The sequence below is a fragment of the Narcine bancroftii genome, chromosome 1 (assembly GCF_036971445.1).
Source record: "Narcine bancroftii isolate sNarBan1 chromosome 1, sNarBan1.hap1, whole genome shotgun sequence".
NCBI lineage: Eukaryota > Metazoa > Chordata > Chondrichthyes > Torpediniformes > Narcinidae > Narcine > Narcine bancroftii.
The window spans coordinates 137,573,871-137,589,808 of record NC_091469.1 but is presented as its reverse complement, the minus strand read 5'-3'; the positions used below and the strand labels follow the sequence as shown (position 1 = coordinate 137,589,808).

At 42.0% G+C, this 15,938-nt stretch overlaps 1 protein-coding gene across 10 annotated transcripts in view; it reads left to right on the top strand.

The window, feature by feature from the left end:
- LOC138764513 (teneurin-3) overlaps positions 1-15,938 on the top strand; it is a 4,541,667-nt gene that overhangs the window by 1,210,918 nt on the left and 3,314,811 nt on the right. The window lies entirely within an intron of this gene.

Here is a 15,938-nt window from a genome sequence, read left to right as displayed (position 1 = left end):
AAACTCATCAATTTTTTGGGTTGGATTCAGATTCAGATTTTTTTTTTCTTTGGCTTGGCTTCGCGGATGAAGATTTATGGAGGGGTATGTCCACATCTGCCGTAGGCTCGTTGGTGACTGACAAGTCCGATGCGGGACAGGCAGGCACGGTTGTAGCGGTTGCGAGGGAAAATTGGTTGGTTGGGGTTGGGTGTTGGGTTTATTCTCCTTTGTCTTTTGTAAGTGAGGTGGGCTCTATGGTCTTCTTCAAAGGAGGTTGCTGCCCGCCAAACTGTGAGGAGCCAAGATGCACGGTTGGAGGCGAGATCAGCCCACTGGCGGTGGTCAATGTGGCAGGCACCAAGAGATTTCTTTAAGCAGTCCTTGTACCTCTTCTTTGGTGCACCTCTGTCACGGTGGCCAGTGGAGAGCTCACCTTAGAACATGATCTTGGGAAGGCGATGGTCCTCCATTCTGGAGACGTGACCCACCCAGCGCAGTTGGGTCTTCAGCAGCATGGATTCGATGCTTGCGGACTCTGCCAGCTCGAGTACTTCGATGTTGGTGATGAAGTCATTCCAATGAATGTTGAGGATGGAGCGGAGACAGCGCAGATGGAAGCGTTCTAGGAGCCATAGGTGATGCCGGTAGAGGACCCATGATTTGGAGCTGAACAGGAGCATGGGTATGACAACAGCTCTGTACACGCTGATCTTTGTGTGTTTCTTCAGGTGGTTGTTTTTCCAGACTCTTTTGTGTAGTCTTCCAAAGGCCCTATTTGCCTTGGGGAGTCTGTTGTCTATCTCTTTGTCGATCCTTGCATCAGGTGAAATGGTGCAGCCGAGGTAGGTAAACTGGTTGACCGTTTTGAGTTCAGTGTGCCCGATTCAGATTTATTGTTAAAGTATATCACATCACATATGATATTTTTTCCTGAAGGTGAGGTAGAATTACCACTTATTGCAGTACAAAAAAAAACTGACTCAATGTACACATTGTGATGGATTATGTTATATTTCTTATTGTATTGTAGCCGACTGCTACAAAGAAACACACGTACTTGGAGTGTGGGAGGTTAAGCTCTGAGATTTATTGAGGCTGGAAAGGCTCCTTTTATACAGTTAGAGTTCCTGCCATTTGTTTGATTGGCCGACATCAGCCGTATGAATAACAATAGCGGGCAGGAACATTCTTGCATGTGAATACCCTTCTTCCCCAGCCTTTTATTGATCTGTTAGCTGGGCAGCTTGGCCAGCGCCATTTTAGGGCTGCTGGTCTTGTAATGCTGCAGCTTTCAATCGCGCAAGTTCGCTGTGTTAAGGGACATGTTACAGTGTATTACACTGCTGTTCACTACTGTGCACACTGCACGATGTGCTGACTCGATCTCCGCGGTGGCGGGCCACCACAGTATATAGGTATGTTTTAAAGGAGATAAATTGTGGGGTTTTTTTAGTGTAGGTCACAAACAAACACAAACTCTTCACCACACAGATCTAATTTAAAAGGCGAGAACTCTGCTCAAGCCAGACAGTCCAGGTTCCCAGTCCTTTGCTGAAGGACTTCACAAGTAGGTGTTAATTGGAGATGCTGTGGAGTAATGGATTATTTGTTTTGGAAAGCCACAGATGATTGGGTCCGGTGGCGTGATCTGTCTGAATGCAGTTTGTTGTTCGAACAAGGTCATGTTGTTTTGCAAGCAGAGAGAAAGAGAGAGAGAGAGAGGAGACCAAACAGGTTTTTTTCACTGAGTGTGACACAGAGAGAAAGGGGGACTTCAAGTTTTCTGCAGTGGCTTTTGGAAGCTGGTTTTGAATCCCCATTTTGAAAATGGGTTGTTAGTTCTGAGGCCCTTGTAGTCCATTCAATAGGAGATGGCTGGCTGTGTAGTGTTTCGCCTGAGGTAAGGGAAACAGAAAAGGAACTTTGTGGTGACCTGAAAGAAAGGTTATCATCTGGAATACCCTGATGGGGCAAGTTTCTTTGGCAAGACACTGAAGTGGCTGATCGGAAGTAATCAGTTTGCGTGTGACAAATGAGCAACAAATCTCTCTCTGAAACCCAACAAGAACCTTCCTGAGCAGTAACTATTTAGCTTTCAAGCACCAAAGCCTGGTGAAGATTCATAAATGTTAAATTCTGTGCACAGTATAAGAATTGCCTGATACCGGTGAACTTGGAGAAGTGAGAAGTGAGATTGGACTGTGAATGAAAGAACTTTTCTGAACTTATACATACATTACACGCACGTGCACTTAGAATTAGAAGGGGGTTAGTTAGGTTAAGTTAAGTTAATTGTAATAAGATAAAGTTTAATCCTGTCTCTATGTTTAAAGAAAATTAAAAGTAACGTTTGTTTAAGTAACCATTTGTGTTGGTGAATTTCTATTGCTGCTGGGTTTTGGGGTCCTCTGGGCCCATCACAACATGTACACAAATAAATAATGTAAAGAACTGTGCAATATAGAGAGAAATAAATAAATAAAGTACAAAGGATCCTTAAGTGAGTCCCTGATTGAATTTGTAGTAGAGGAGTCTAATGGTGAAATGGTAGCAGCGATTACTAAATGTGATGGTGTGATTCCTGTGGCACCTATACCTCTTTCCTGATGGTAGAAGTGAGAACAAAGCATGTGCTGGGTGTTATAGATCCTTGATGATTGCTGCTGCTCTCCGATGGCCGGGTTTCCTGTAGATGTTCTCAATGGTTGGGAGGGTTTTATCCTGGATTGTGTCCATTGCCTTTTGGAGGGCTTTTCACTCAGGGGCATTGGTGTCCCCATTCCAGTCCGTGATACAGCAATCAATTATCCAGTTTCAGAACTAGGGGGAGAATAAAGAGTTTACAATTTTCAAAGTCCTCTGGAGAGATGCAGTGTTGCAGTGTTCAGAGATTTGTGTAAATTATTAATGAGATTTTCTGGTGTGATGGGCTGTAAGAGGTCAGAGAATAGGACAATAGATAACACACATTATTCTATCATGAAAAGGCTAATGGTAGATTGATTTTCAAAAAAAAGATATAAGAACAAGATAATATTGATTCAGTTATTCAGAATGTTAGCCAAAATTCAAAGGAAGAATTCTTTTTACTTCTGCTATCGAATCATCCAATTAAGAGGATTTGGAGAAAATCTCAAGATGATTCACTATTTTCTTGGTGCACTGGATCTGCGATGAGAGTTTATTATCAAACATAGAATAGATGGATGTACAGAAAATCTTATTTGCTGAGCCACACATTCGTAAGTTACACCAACTACAATTGTAATAAGTAAATTACTACAATATGGCAAGACTGAAAAAAGAGGTAATGATATTAAAAAAATCAATAACTAAATATTTACGATTGCAATGAATGCAAACAGATCTTATGGTAGTCCCAGAGTAACTTAGTCTTAGGGTAGTAAAGGGAGGTTCAAGAACCTGATGGCTGTAAAAATGTCTTGAACCTGGAGGTGCTGGGCTTCAGGATTGTTTTTTTTTACCTCCTGCCTGAAGATAGCAGTAAGAAGGGACTATGACCAGGGTGATGGTGATTCTTTATAATGTTGGGTTCTTTCTTCAGCCAGCATCTCAGGTAGATTGGACATACAATTTGCCTTCATTGGACAGGGAGTCAGTGTCCTTGATGAAGTTGGGTAGGTTTACCATTTTATGCAGCCTTCTGCATTTCTGAGCTCCTGAGTTTCCAAACCAGGCCATGATGTAGCCAGTGAGTACACAGTACTCTCCATAATGTATAGACAGAGATTTTTTTTTTCTTTTTTTTTTGCCCGTGTTCCACAGTTTTAAATTTGTAATTAACCAATTTGTGTAATTAAAGTGCTCATTCCAGATTTTGTTCAAGGCCATTGGTCTACATTTTGATATGACCATGTTGGAATTATAGAACTTTTGAAACATCGTCCTCTCATTTCAGAGCATCATAATATTTGGGACATAGTGGTGGTAGTCATGTTTAGTACTTTGTTGCATATCCCTAGCATGCATTGACTGCTTGAAGTCTGTGCTTCATAGACATCACCAGGTGCTGAGTATCTTCTCTGGTGATGCTCTGCCAGGCCTCTACTGCAGCAAACTATAGCTCCTGCTTGTTTTGAAGACTTGTCCCCTTAAGGTTTCTTTTCCACAAATGGAAGGCATGCTCAATTGGATTTAGATCGGCCATTCAAGAATTTTTTTAGTTTGTAGCTTTGAAAATTTCATTTATTCCTTTAGTGGTATGTTTGGGATCATTGTCTTGCTGTAGGATGAAGTGTCGTCTAAGGAGTTTGGAGGTATTTGCTCGAACTTGAGCAGATAAGATGTTTCTATACATCTCAGAATTCATCTTGTTACAGCCATCATCAGTTAGATAATCAGTGAAGATAAGTGTGCCAGTGCCTGTGTCAGCCATACATGCCCAAGCCATAACACCTCCACTACAGATAAGCTGGTATGCTATAGATCTTGGGCAGTTCTACACACTTGGCTCTTGCCATTACTCTGATAGAGATTAATCTTGGTCTCATCACTCTGATACATGATAATCTTGGGTTAACTGTCTGCAAGACCTTTTTTCTAGAATTGTGCAGGCTCTTATACAAACTTCATGGCAAACAGTAATCTGGCCATCCTGTTTCTGTGCTAACTAGTGGTTTGCATCGGTATCCTCCGTATTCTATTCATGAACTCTTAGAAACATAGAAACATAGAAACATAGAAGATAGGAGCAGGAGTAGGTCATTCGACCCTTCGAGCCTGCTCTGCCATTCAACGAGATCATGGCTGATCTTAAAGTTCAGTACCCCGTCCCCGCCTTCTCTCCGTAACCTTTAATACCCTTAAACTGAAAAATATATCTAATTCCCTCTTAAATATATTTAATGAACCTGCCTCCACTGCCCTCTGTGGCAATAAGTTCCACAGATTCACCACCCTCTGGGTATAGAAATTCCTCCTCATCTCGGTCCTAAATGGTTTGCCTATTATCCTCAAACCATGGCCCCGGGTTCTGGATTTTCCCATTATTGGAAACGTCCCATCTGCATACATTCTGTCCAGTCCTGCCAGAATTTTATAGGTCTCTATGAGATCCCCTCTCAATCTTCTAAACTCCAGCGATTACAATCCCAATTTGCGCAATCTTTCCTCATAAGTCATTCCTGCCATTCCAGGTATCAGCCTGGTGAATCGCCTCTGCACTCCCTCCATTGCAAGAACATCCTTCCTTAGATAAGGTGACCAAAACTGCACACAATACTCCAGGTGGGGTCTCACCAAGGCCCTGTACAGCTGCAGTAAGGTATCCTTGTTCCTATACTCAAACCCTCTTGATATGAAGGCCAACATACCATTTGCCTTTTTAACCGTCTGCTGTACCTGCATGCTCGCCTTCAGAGACTAATGTACAAGTACCCCTAGGTCTCTCTGCACTTCCCCATCGCTTAATCTATTGCCATTCAAATAGTAATCTGCCCTCAGGTTTGTATTACCAAAGTGGATAACCTCACATTTATCCACATTGTAGAGCATTTGCCATGTATCTGCCAAGTTCCTCACTTTATCCAAATCACACTGGAGCTTCCTGACCCCCTCTTCCGTGCACACAACCTCTCCTAGCTTAGTGTCATCTGCAAATTTGGAGATATTACATCCAATCCCCTCATCCAGATCATTAATGTAAATTGTGAACAACTGGGGTCCCAGTGAAGATCCCTGTGGTACCCCACTGGTCACCGCCTGCCACCCAGAAAATGAGCCATTTATCCCAACTCTCTGTCTTCTACCTGCCAGCCAGTTCTCAATCCACATCAATACTTTGCCCCCAATCCCATGAGCCTTGATTTTGGAAGCCAGTCGTTTATGCGGGACCTTATCGAAGGCCTTTTGGAAGTCCAGGTACACCACATCCACTGGCTCTCCCCCATCTATTTTACCTGTCACCATCTCAAAGAATTCCAATAGATTTGTCAAGCACGATTTACCTTTTGTAAATCCATGTTGACTCCGTCCGATCCCTTCTCTGCTAGTCATATGCTCCATATTACATCCTTAATAATGGATTCCATCATTTTGCCCACTACTGATGTACGGCTCACCGGCCGATAATTCCCCGCTTTTTCTCTACCCCCCTTTTTAAATAGTGGGGTAACATTAGTTACCCTCCAATCCATGCGTACTGATCCTGAGTCTATCGAGTTCTGGAAAATAAATCTTAAAGCATCTGCTATCTGAATGGCCACTTCCTTAAGTACCCTAGGATGTAGATTATCAGGCCCTTGGGATTTATCTGCCTTCAATCCCATCAGTTTCCCCAAGACCATGTCCTTAGAGATACTGATTTCTTTCAGTTCCTCCCTTGCATTAGTCTCCATGTTTCCCAACATCCTTGGGAGGTTATTTGTATCCTCTCTTGTAAAAACAGAACTAAAGTAAGAATTTAATTGGTCTGCCATTTCCTTATTCCCCATTATATATTCCCCTGATTCCGACTGCAAAGGACCTACTCTGGATTTCACCAATCTTTTCCTATTGACATATTTATAAAAGCTTTTGCAGTCGGTTTTTATATTTGCCGCAAGCTTACTTTCATAATTTATTTTTGCTCTCTTGATTAATCCCTTTGTCCTCCTTTGTTGCATCTTGAACTGCTCCCAGTCTTCGGTTGTGGTACTTTTTTTGGCCAATTGATATGCTCTCTTTTTGGACCCAATGCTGTCTCTAATTTCCCTTGTTATCCACGGTTGAGTCACCTTTTTTGGTTTATTTTTATGCCAAACCGGTATAAACGATTTTTGCAATTTCTCCATTAGATCTGTGAATGCTTTCCATTGTCTATCCACAGTCAACTCCCCCATAAACACCACCCAATCAATCTTACTCAACTCCCGTCTCATACCATCATAATTCCCTTTATTTAAATTCAGGACCTTAGTCTCGGTTTTAATTTCATCACTCTCCACGTCGAGTGAGAATTCGATCATATTGAGATCACTCCTACCCAAAGGGCCTCGCACAACAAGATTGCTGATTAGCCCCTTATCATTGCATAATACCCAATCTAAAATGGCCTGCTCCCGAGTTGGTTCCTCGACATATTGGTCAAGATAACTGTCCCGTAAACATTCAAGGAATTCCTCCTCCTCTGTATTTTTACCAATTAAGCAGACAGCGGTCATTGACATATCCAGACTTTCCCCCTGAAGAGTGTTTCTGATCCATTGGACAGATGATTTGGGATTTTTCTTCATTCTTCTGTCTTCTGCAGTAGAGCTCTTCCTTGGCCGACCAGCACCTTTGTGATTACTAAGCTCACCAATATGCTCTTTCTTCTTAATGATTTGGTAATCCTAAGATTTGGGCGATGTATCTTGCTGTTTTATAATTGTTTTTTTCAGCCTTATGGCTTCTGACTTTTATTGGCACAACTCTGGTCCTCATGTTAAAAAATGGCAACTACGGACTCCCAAGGAGATCAAAAACTTAGAAACAAGCCGAGGTCTCTTATACCTCCACCAATGAAACAATTAAATATACCTGAGTACTCACAACACCTGTGAAGCCAAATCTCCCAAGTATTATAGTGCTTTGAAATGGGGGAAAAAGTGCTGTCATTTCTTAATGTTCAAACCAAAATGTGTACCGTGAACAAAATCTGGAATATGCACTTTAATCACGTGAATTGTTTGATTACAAATTTAAAACTGGAGCACAGGGGCAATTGAAGGAAAAAAGTGACTTTGTCCTAAACATTATGAAGGGCCATCAATACACCATATAACCATATAACCATATAACCACTTACAGCACAGAACAGGCCAGTTGGGCCCTACTAGTCCATGCCATAACATATCCCCACCCTCCTCATCCCACTGACCAGCACCCAGTCCATATCCCTCCAGTCCTCTCCTATCCATGTAACTATCCAGTCTTTCCTTAAATGTAACCAATGATCCCACCTTGACCACATCTGTCGGAAGCTCATTCCACATCCCTACCACCCTTTGCGTAAAGAAATTTCCCCTCATGTTCCCCTTAAAATTTCCCCCCTTCAATCTTAAACCATGCCCTCTAGTTTGATTCTCCCCCACTCTTAATTGAAAAAGCCTATCCTCGTTTACTCTGTCTGTCCCTTTTAAAATCTTAAACACCTCTATCAAGTCCCCCCTCAATCTTCTACGCTCCAGAGAAAAAAGCCTCAGTCTGCACAACCTTTCCCTGTAACTCAAACCTTGAAATCCTGTCAACATTCTCGTGAACCTTCTCTGCACTCTCTCTATTTTGTTTATATCTTTCCTATAATTTGGTGACCAAAACTGTACACAGTACTCCAAATTTGGCCTCACCAATGCCTTGTACAATTTCATCATAACCTCCCTACTCTTGAATTCAATACTCCGATTTATGAAGGCCAACATTCCAAATGCCTTCTTCACCACACCATCTACCTGAGTATCAGCCTTGAGGGTACTATTTACCACAACTCCTAAATCCCTTTGTTGCTCTGCACATCTCAATAGCCTACCATTTAATGCATATGACCTATTTAGATTTGCCTTTCCAAAATGTAACACCTCACACTTATCTGTATTAAATTCCATCAGCCATTTCTCAGGCCACACCTCCAGCCTTCCTAAATCACCTTTTAATCTACGGTAATCTTCCTCACTGTCCACAACGCAACAGTAGAAATTCAATCGAGTATTTTGTGACAGGCCAAATGAAATAACTAGTATAAATCAAAAGAGTAAATGTGTGGTTGTGTCCATAGATTCCTTGGTGGATAGATGCTATTGGTTCATTCATAAGGCATACCATAGTCTTGTCCCTTTACTCTGTCCGGATCCACCTGGAGAATGACACCTCATACACCAGGCTGCTGTTCAACTTCATCTTGGCATTTAATATGATCATTCCCCAAAGGCTGATATAGAATCTGTCCTTAATGGGACTCAACACACCTCTTTGTAACTGGTTGTTGGACTTCCTAATGGAAAGATCACAGTCTGTCTAGGTCAGTAGCAGAACATCTAGTACCATCACACAGAGCACTGGCACACTTCAAGGCTGTGTGCTCAGCTCACTCCTGTTCACGCTATTGATCCATCTCCAAATGTATCAAGTTTGCAAATGGCACTGTGTTGCGCTATTGAACAGAAAGCAGACACAAAACATAAAGTCTTTTCAACAGGCTTTATTTAACATAAACTTCCACAGAGCTGGCTGTGAGAATGCTGTGCAAGCTCTGAGACTGACCTCAAGGGGCCGGATCTAGCATATCCCGGAAGGTGATCGGCAGCCGACCGGGAGGCGCTTGGTCCATTCAGGTCGGCTGATTGACAACCGGCCAGGTGTTGCCTTGTCCTCCAGTGGTCTTCTGCAGGTACACAGGTTTCCCCCTGCAGTAGGCTAGTGGTGCATCACCACAGACACAACAGTAGTTGGTCTCATCAGCAACAACAATGAGTCACACTACAGAGTCTCAATGTAGACAATATGAAGGAGATAATCATTGTCCAGGACCAGGAACGATCATCCTCCACTACACATAAATAATTCTATCGTAGAGAGAATGGAGACCACCAAGTTCCTTGTAGTTCACTTAACTCGTGACCTATTGTGGATACAACATCTCTTCACTTGCCAGGAAGGCATAACAGCGTCTGCACTTCCTGAGAAGACTAAAGCTACCATCGTGTCAACCTTTTACAGGAGCTTTATCAACAGCATCCTAGCCAGCTTTACCACACTATGGTATGGCTGTTGGAGAGAAATGGATTGGAAGTCAATCCACAGGACCATAAAAGTGGCTGAGCGAATCCCTCCCCACATCGACGTGATCTACTGATATCGTTGCCTGAAGAGGGCATGCAAAATATTTGAGGACCACACAGCATCTTTCAGATGCTCCCATCAGGAAAGAAATACAGGATTGTCAGAGCCAACATCGCCAAGCTGAGAAACAGCTGCTTCCCACAGTCAATGAGAATGTTGAACAACCAAAGGAACTGCTCACACTAACTAGCCATCCAAGAGTCTCAATATTTATTTATTTATCTGTACGAATGAATACTAGTCCACCTTATGTATTGTCTCTCTGTATGTGTGTTATGATTGGTTGTGTGTCTGCATGTTTTGCACCAAGGAGTGGAGAATGCTCTTTCATCGCGTTGCACTTGTGCAATTAGATGATAATAAGTTTGAATTGACTTGGCCTATCCATACAGAAACCTGATGGCAGAGAAGAAGCTGTTTTTGTGATATTGTGTGTCTTCAGACTCTTCTACCTCCTTCCTGAAGGTAGCAGAGAGAAAAGGGCATGACCTGGGTGGTGGGGGTCCTGAACATTTAGGCTGCTTTCTTAAGATACCCTAAATGCAGTGATGATTCAACCCTCTACCTTTTCCTGCATTGACACCTCCATACCAACAATGATACAACCTGTCAGAATGCTCTCCATAGTACACCTATAGAAATTTGTAAGGGTCTTGCATGACATACCAAATTCCCTCAACCTCTTCATAAAATAAAGCTGCTGGTGTACCTTATTCATAATTGCATTAACATGACGATTCCAGGAAAAATCTTCAGAGATGTTGACACCCAGGAATATGAAGTTTCTTACCATTTCCATTACTATCTCCTTAATGAGGTCTGGTTTATATTCTCTTGCCTTCTCTTTCCCCTTAGATTTACTGACATTGAGTGCAAGGTTTTATTGTGATACCATTCAACGATCTTTTCTATGTCACTCATGTACTCTTCCTCATTGACATCTGTGATCCTGCCTACAACCGTAGTGTTGTCAGCAAATTTGTAGCAAGTATTTGAATTGTGCCTGGCTACACAGTCATAGGTGTAGAGAGAGTAGAGCAGTGGGGTAAGCACACATCCTTGAAGTGCACCTGTGTTGATTGTCAGTGAGTAAGAGATGTTGTTACCAATATGCACTTCCAGTGAGGAAGACATGGATCCAGTTGGAGATGGAGGTACAGAGGCCCAGATTTTGAATCTTGCTGATGAGTACTGATGAGATGAAGGTGTTGGAAGCTGAGCTATAGTCAATAAAATGCAATCTGATGTATGTATTTCTGTGTCCAGTTGATCCAGGGGTGAGTGGAGAACCAGTGAGATTGTATATGCTGTGGAACGATCATGGCAATAGGCAAATTGCAATGGGTCCAGATCTTTGCATTGATATGCTTAATTCTGGTCATGAGCAACCTCTCAAAACATTTAATTACAGAAGATGAGTGTGCTACCAGGTGATAGACATTGAGGTAGCTCAATCTGGTCTTCTTGGGCATCAGTATGATTCATGCCCTTTTGAAGCAGATGGAAAACTTCATCTGCCGCAGTAAGAGATCAAACATGTGCTTGAACACTCCAGCTAGTTGGTTAGCACAGATTTTCAGTACCCTGCCGGGTATACCTTCAGGGACTGATGCCTTGTGAGGGTTCACCCTCTTGAAAGATGTTCTGGCTTTGGCATCTGAAAGAGATATCACAGGGTTGCCAGTTTCTGGAGGGACTCTCATTGGTGCCATTGAATTCTTCTTTTCAAAGTGAGCACTCATCAGGGAGTGAAGCATCATAGCCATTTTGGATGTTAGGTTTAACCTTATAGGACGTGATGGTGTGTATTGGATTCCATTTCTAACTTCATCTTTACCTTCAGGCTATCTTAATGAGGACTCCCAGATCCCTTTGCATCTGGGTATTTTGAATTTTATCCCCATTTTTTAAAAAAAATCGGTTTATTTTTTCTACCTAAATGCGTGACGGAACACTTTCCAACATTGAATTTCATTTGCCACTTCTAGGCCCTTTCTCCTAATCTGTCTGTATCCTCCCTGTTTTGTCAACGCTACCTGCTCCTCCACCTGCCTTTGTATTTAACTGCAAACTTAGCCACAACACCATTAATTCCATAATACAAATCATTAATATACAACATAGAAAGAAGAAGTCTCTATGGAACATCACTAGTAACTGGCAGCCAACCAGAATATGATCCCTGTATTCTGAATCTCTGTTTCCTGCCCATCAGTCAATGCTCTACCCCTGCTTGTATGTTTCCAGTTATACCATGGGCTCTTATCTTGTTAAGTAACTGGGGTGATATACCACCAGCTGACTGCAGGGAGCATCCAATGTACCTGCAGGAAGATTACTGGAGGACAGACAACACCTGGCTGGCTGTCAATCAGTCGACCTGAATGGACCAATCCCCACCCAGCCACTGCCAATCACCTGTCCGGGATATAAGCCACATCCGGCCCCTTTTGAGTTCATTCACTGGGGAGCAAAGCAGAGCTCACAACAGCAGAGACTTTAAGATGAATAAAGCCTGTTGTTCAGACTTTAAATTTTGTGTCTGCTTACTGTCACGGCAGGGCATCACAGTAACCTCAAGTACGGCACCTTGTCAAAGGACTTCTGAAAATCTAAATACATGACATCGACTGCATCTCCTTTATCTAGCCTGCTTGTCACTACTTCAAAGAATTACAATAGGTTTCCCTTAGGAAAACTATTTTGGCTTTGGCCTATTTTGTCACATACCTCTAAGTACTCTGTAACCTCATCTTTGACTATAGACTCCAACATCTTTCCAACCACTAAGGGTCAGACTATCTGGTCTATAATTCCCTTTCTGCGGCCTCTCTCACTTCTTGAATAGCGGGGTGACATTTGTGATTTACCGTCTTCTGGGACTATATCAAAATCTATTGATTCCTGAAAGATCATTACCGATGCCTCCACAATTTCTACTGCTATTTTTTTTTCAGAATCCGAGGGTGAAATCCATCTGGTCTGGGAGACTTATGCACCCTTAGACCTTTCAGCTTTCTGAGCCCCTTCTCATTTTAAATCGTAACTGCGCTCACTTCCCTACACTGATATCCTTTGACATCTGCTAACACCCTCAACAGTGAAGACTGATGCAAAATACTGATGTTGCCAATCTGCACTGATTGATGTCTTCCATTGAGGAAGTCAAGGATTCAGTTGCTGAGGGATGAACAGAGTTTCCGATCCTTTCGTTTGGACATTAGTTTCAATGGGGTTGAACATCATGCTTTAGTCAATGAACAACAGACTGGCGTAGATTCAGGTGACCTATTATAGAGCAGATGGCAGCAAGATGGCATCTGCTCTTGACCTCTTGTGACGATAGGCAAACTGATGTAGTTCCATGGCCCTGAAGAGACAGAATTGATTTGCTCCATAATCAACCTCTCAAAATACTTCATTATGTAAATGGCATCTTGTTAGTGTTAGTTATTGTTTGATCACTGTCATTGAGAGCAAAATGTTTTTTTCAGATAAATGTTTAAATGAATTTTAATAAAACAGCACGGTCGAAGGCTCTTCCCAACCCACGAAGTCCCTGACACCCAACTAACTTTTGAACCCTGAACATTTTTGGAGGGTGGGAGTACCTGAAGAAAATCCACGCAGGTCATGGAAATTCCTCACTGACAGTGGCTCATTTGACTCCGGATTGCTGGCACTGTATTAGTGTTACACGATCCGCTTTTCAAATGATAATATATTATATTAGAAGGAGGCTATTTTGTCCATTGGCTATTTTGTCCATCAGGGAAGCAATAACTTTTACCTTTTTTAACCTGTAGCTCTGTAACCTATTCTTTCCTATACATATTTATCAAACCACTCGAGCTTGTTCCACACATTGATTGCATGACCATAAGTGTGATATTTTTAAACAAATTTAAATAAAGTGACATGATCTATGAGATCACATGGCAATAGAAATAAATGGAAATTCTTTCATTCCATTTTCCTTGTCTCCCTGTTCTTCACTCAAGCCATTTTTCTCAGTATCAATAAGATTGTGAGAAAAATAACATTTATTTTAATGTAATTTATAATCATAAAAACAAGATTAAAACAGCGTGTTTACAAGGCTTAAACCTCCCTGGATGCATTGATCCATTGCAATCCAGAATGAAAACTGCAACGACGACATTTTGTTTAAAATATATATGAATGTTCATGGGGGAAAAAAAAAGAAATTGTTTTTGTTTGTCAATCTTAATCAAGTATTTCATAAAATGACATCCAAAATGTCCTGGATAACATTTGCTAGAACGTTGAAAGAGAGGAGAATGGGGCTGTTTGGCTATTCACTTGGGAGGAGGAATATGAGAAGCTGAGTTTGTTCCAATGCACAAATATGTGAACAGTCAACAGAAGATTAAGGATAGAAGAGGTCCACTGGAAAATCAGAGCGGAAGTATGTGTGAGGAACCATATGAGATGGGAAGATATTGAATACATTCTTCTCGTCGGTGTTCACGAAGGAAAGAGATATTGAATTGTGTAGGATAAGAGGGGAAAAAGAGTTAGTTATGGAAAAGATAGGGATTAGTAAAGATGGGATTTTAGAACCTCTGGGGTGTATAAAAGTAGATAAGACTCCTGGCCCTGGTGGGATTTTTCCCAGGATCTTAACGGAGGTCAGGGAGGAAAGAGCGGAGGCTCTGACAGTGATTTTTTTAACCGTCACTGGAGGAGGGCGAGGTGCCACAGGATTGGCGGGTTGCAAACGTAGTTTTGCTGTTTAGAAAGGGCACGAGGTGCAGGCCAAGCAACTATAGGCCGGTTAGTTTGACATCGGTGGTGGGGAAACTAATGGAAGGAATTCTTAGGGATAATATGCATAAATATCTGGATAGGCAGGGATTGATCAGGGACATCCAGCATGGGTTTGTGAGGGAAAGTCATGCTTGGTGAATCTTGTTGAAGTTTTTGAAGAGGTGAACAGAAAGGTTGATGAAGGTACATGTGATCTATTTGGATTTTAGTAAGTCTTTTGATAAGGTTCCACATGGAAGGTTAGTAAGGAAGGTTCAATCTCTACGGATTAATATAGAGATGGTCAGATGGGTTCAGCAGTGGCTGGAAGATAGGCACCAGAGAGTCGTCGTGGACAATTGTCTGTCAGGATGGAGGTCAGTGACGAGCGGTGTGCCTCAGTGATCAGTGTTGGGTCCTTTGTTGTTCATCATTTATATTAATTATCTGGATGACGGGGTGGTAAATTGGGTGAGTAAATATATGGATTATACAAAAATAGTGGGGGGGGTTGTGGATAGTGAAGAGGGTTTTCATGGACTACAGAAGGATTTGGACTGTTTGGAAAAGTAGATTGAAAGGTGGCAGATGGAGTTTAATGTAGATAAGTGTGAGGTGCTTCATTTTTGGAAGAATAACCAAAATAGGATGTATGCAGTGAAGGGGAGGGCATTGAAGAATACAGAGGAACAGAGGGATCTTGGAATAATGGGTCAGCGTCCTTGAAGGTAGATTGCCGTGTAGATAGGGTGGTGAAGAAGGCTTTTGGTATGTTGGTCTTTATAAATCATAGCATATTATTTAGGAGCTGTGAAGTGATGTTGAGACTGTTTATGGCTTTGCTGAGGCCAGGTTTGGAGTATTGTGTGCAGTTATGAAGGGAATAGATAAAGTAGATGTGGATAGGCTCTTTCCTCTGAGGGTAGGGGAGATTGGTACAAGGGGTCATAAGTTAAGGGTTAGGGGGGCAAAACTTCAGGAGTAATATAAGAGGATGCTTCTTCACTCAGAGAGTGGTGGCAGAGTGGAATGATCTATCGGAAGAAGAAGTTGTGGCAGGGTCAATTCTGTCATTTAAGAGGAGGCTGGATGAGTACATGGATGTGAGGGGTTGGAGGATTATGAGCATGGGAGTGGGTAGGTGGAACTAGTGGAGTTTCACGTAAATTGGTGCAGACTAGAAGGGCCAATATGGCCTGTTTCCGTATTGTAAATTGTTATATGTTTATATGGTTATAATAATGTCCAAAAAGTGTCCTTATGATTGAAAAACTGATCCAAAATCTACAAAAATCTACAAAGGTCAAAAATCAAGTAAAAGGTGACAGCCAAGGATATTGGCACCCAATCAATGTGTCAGCCTGAACAAT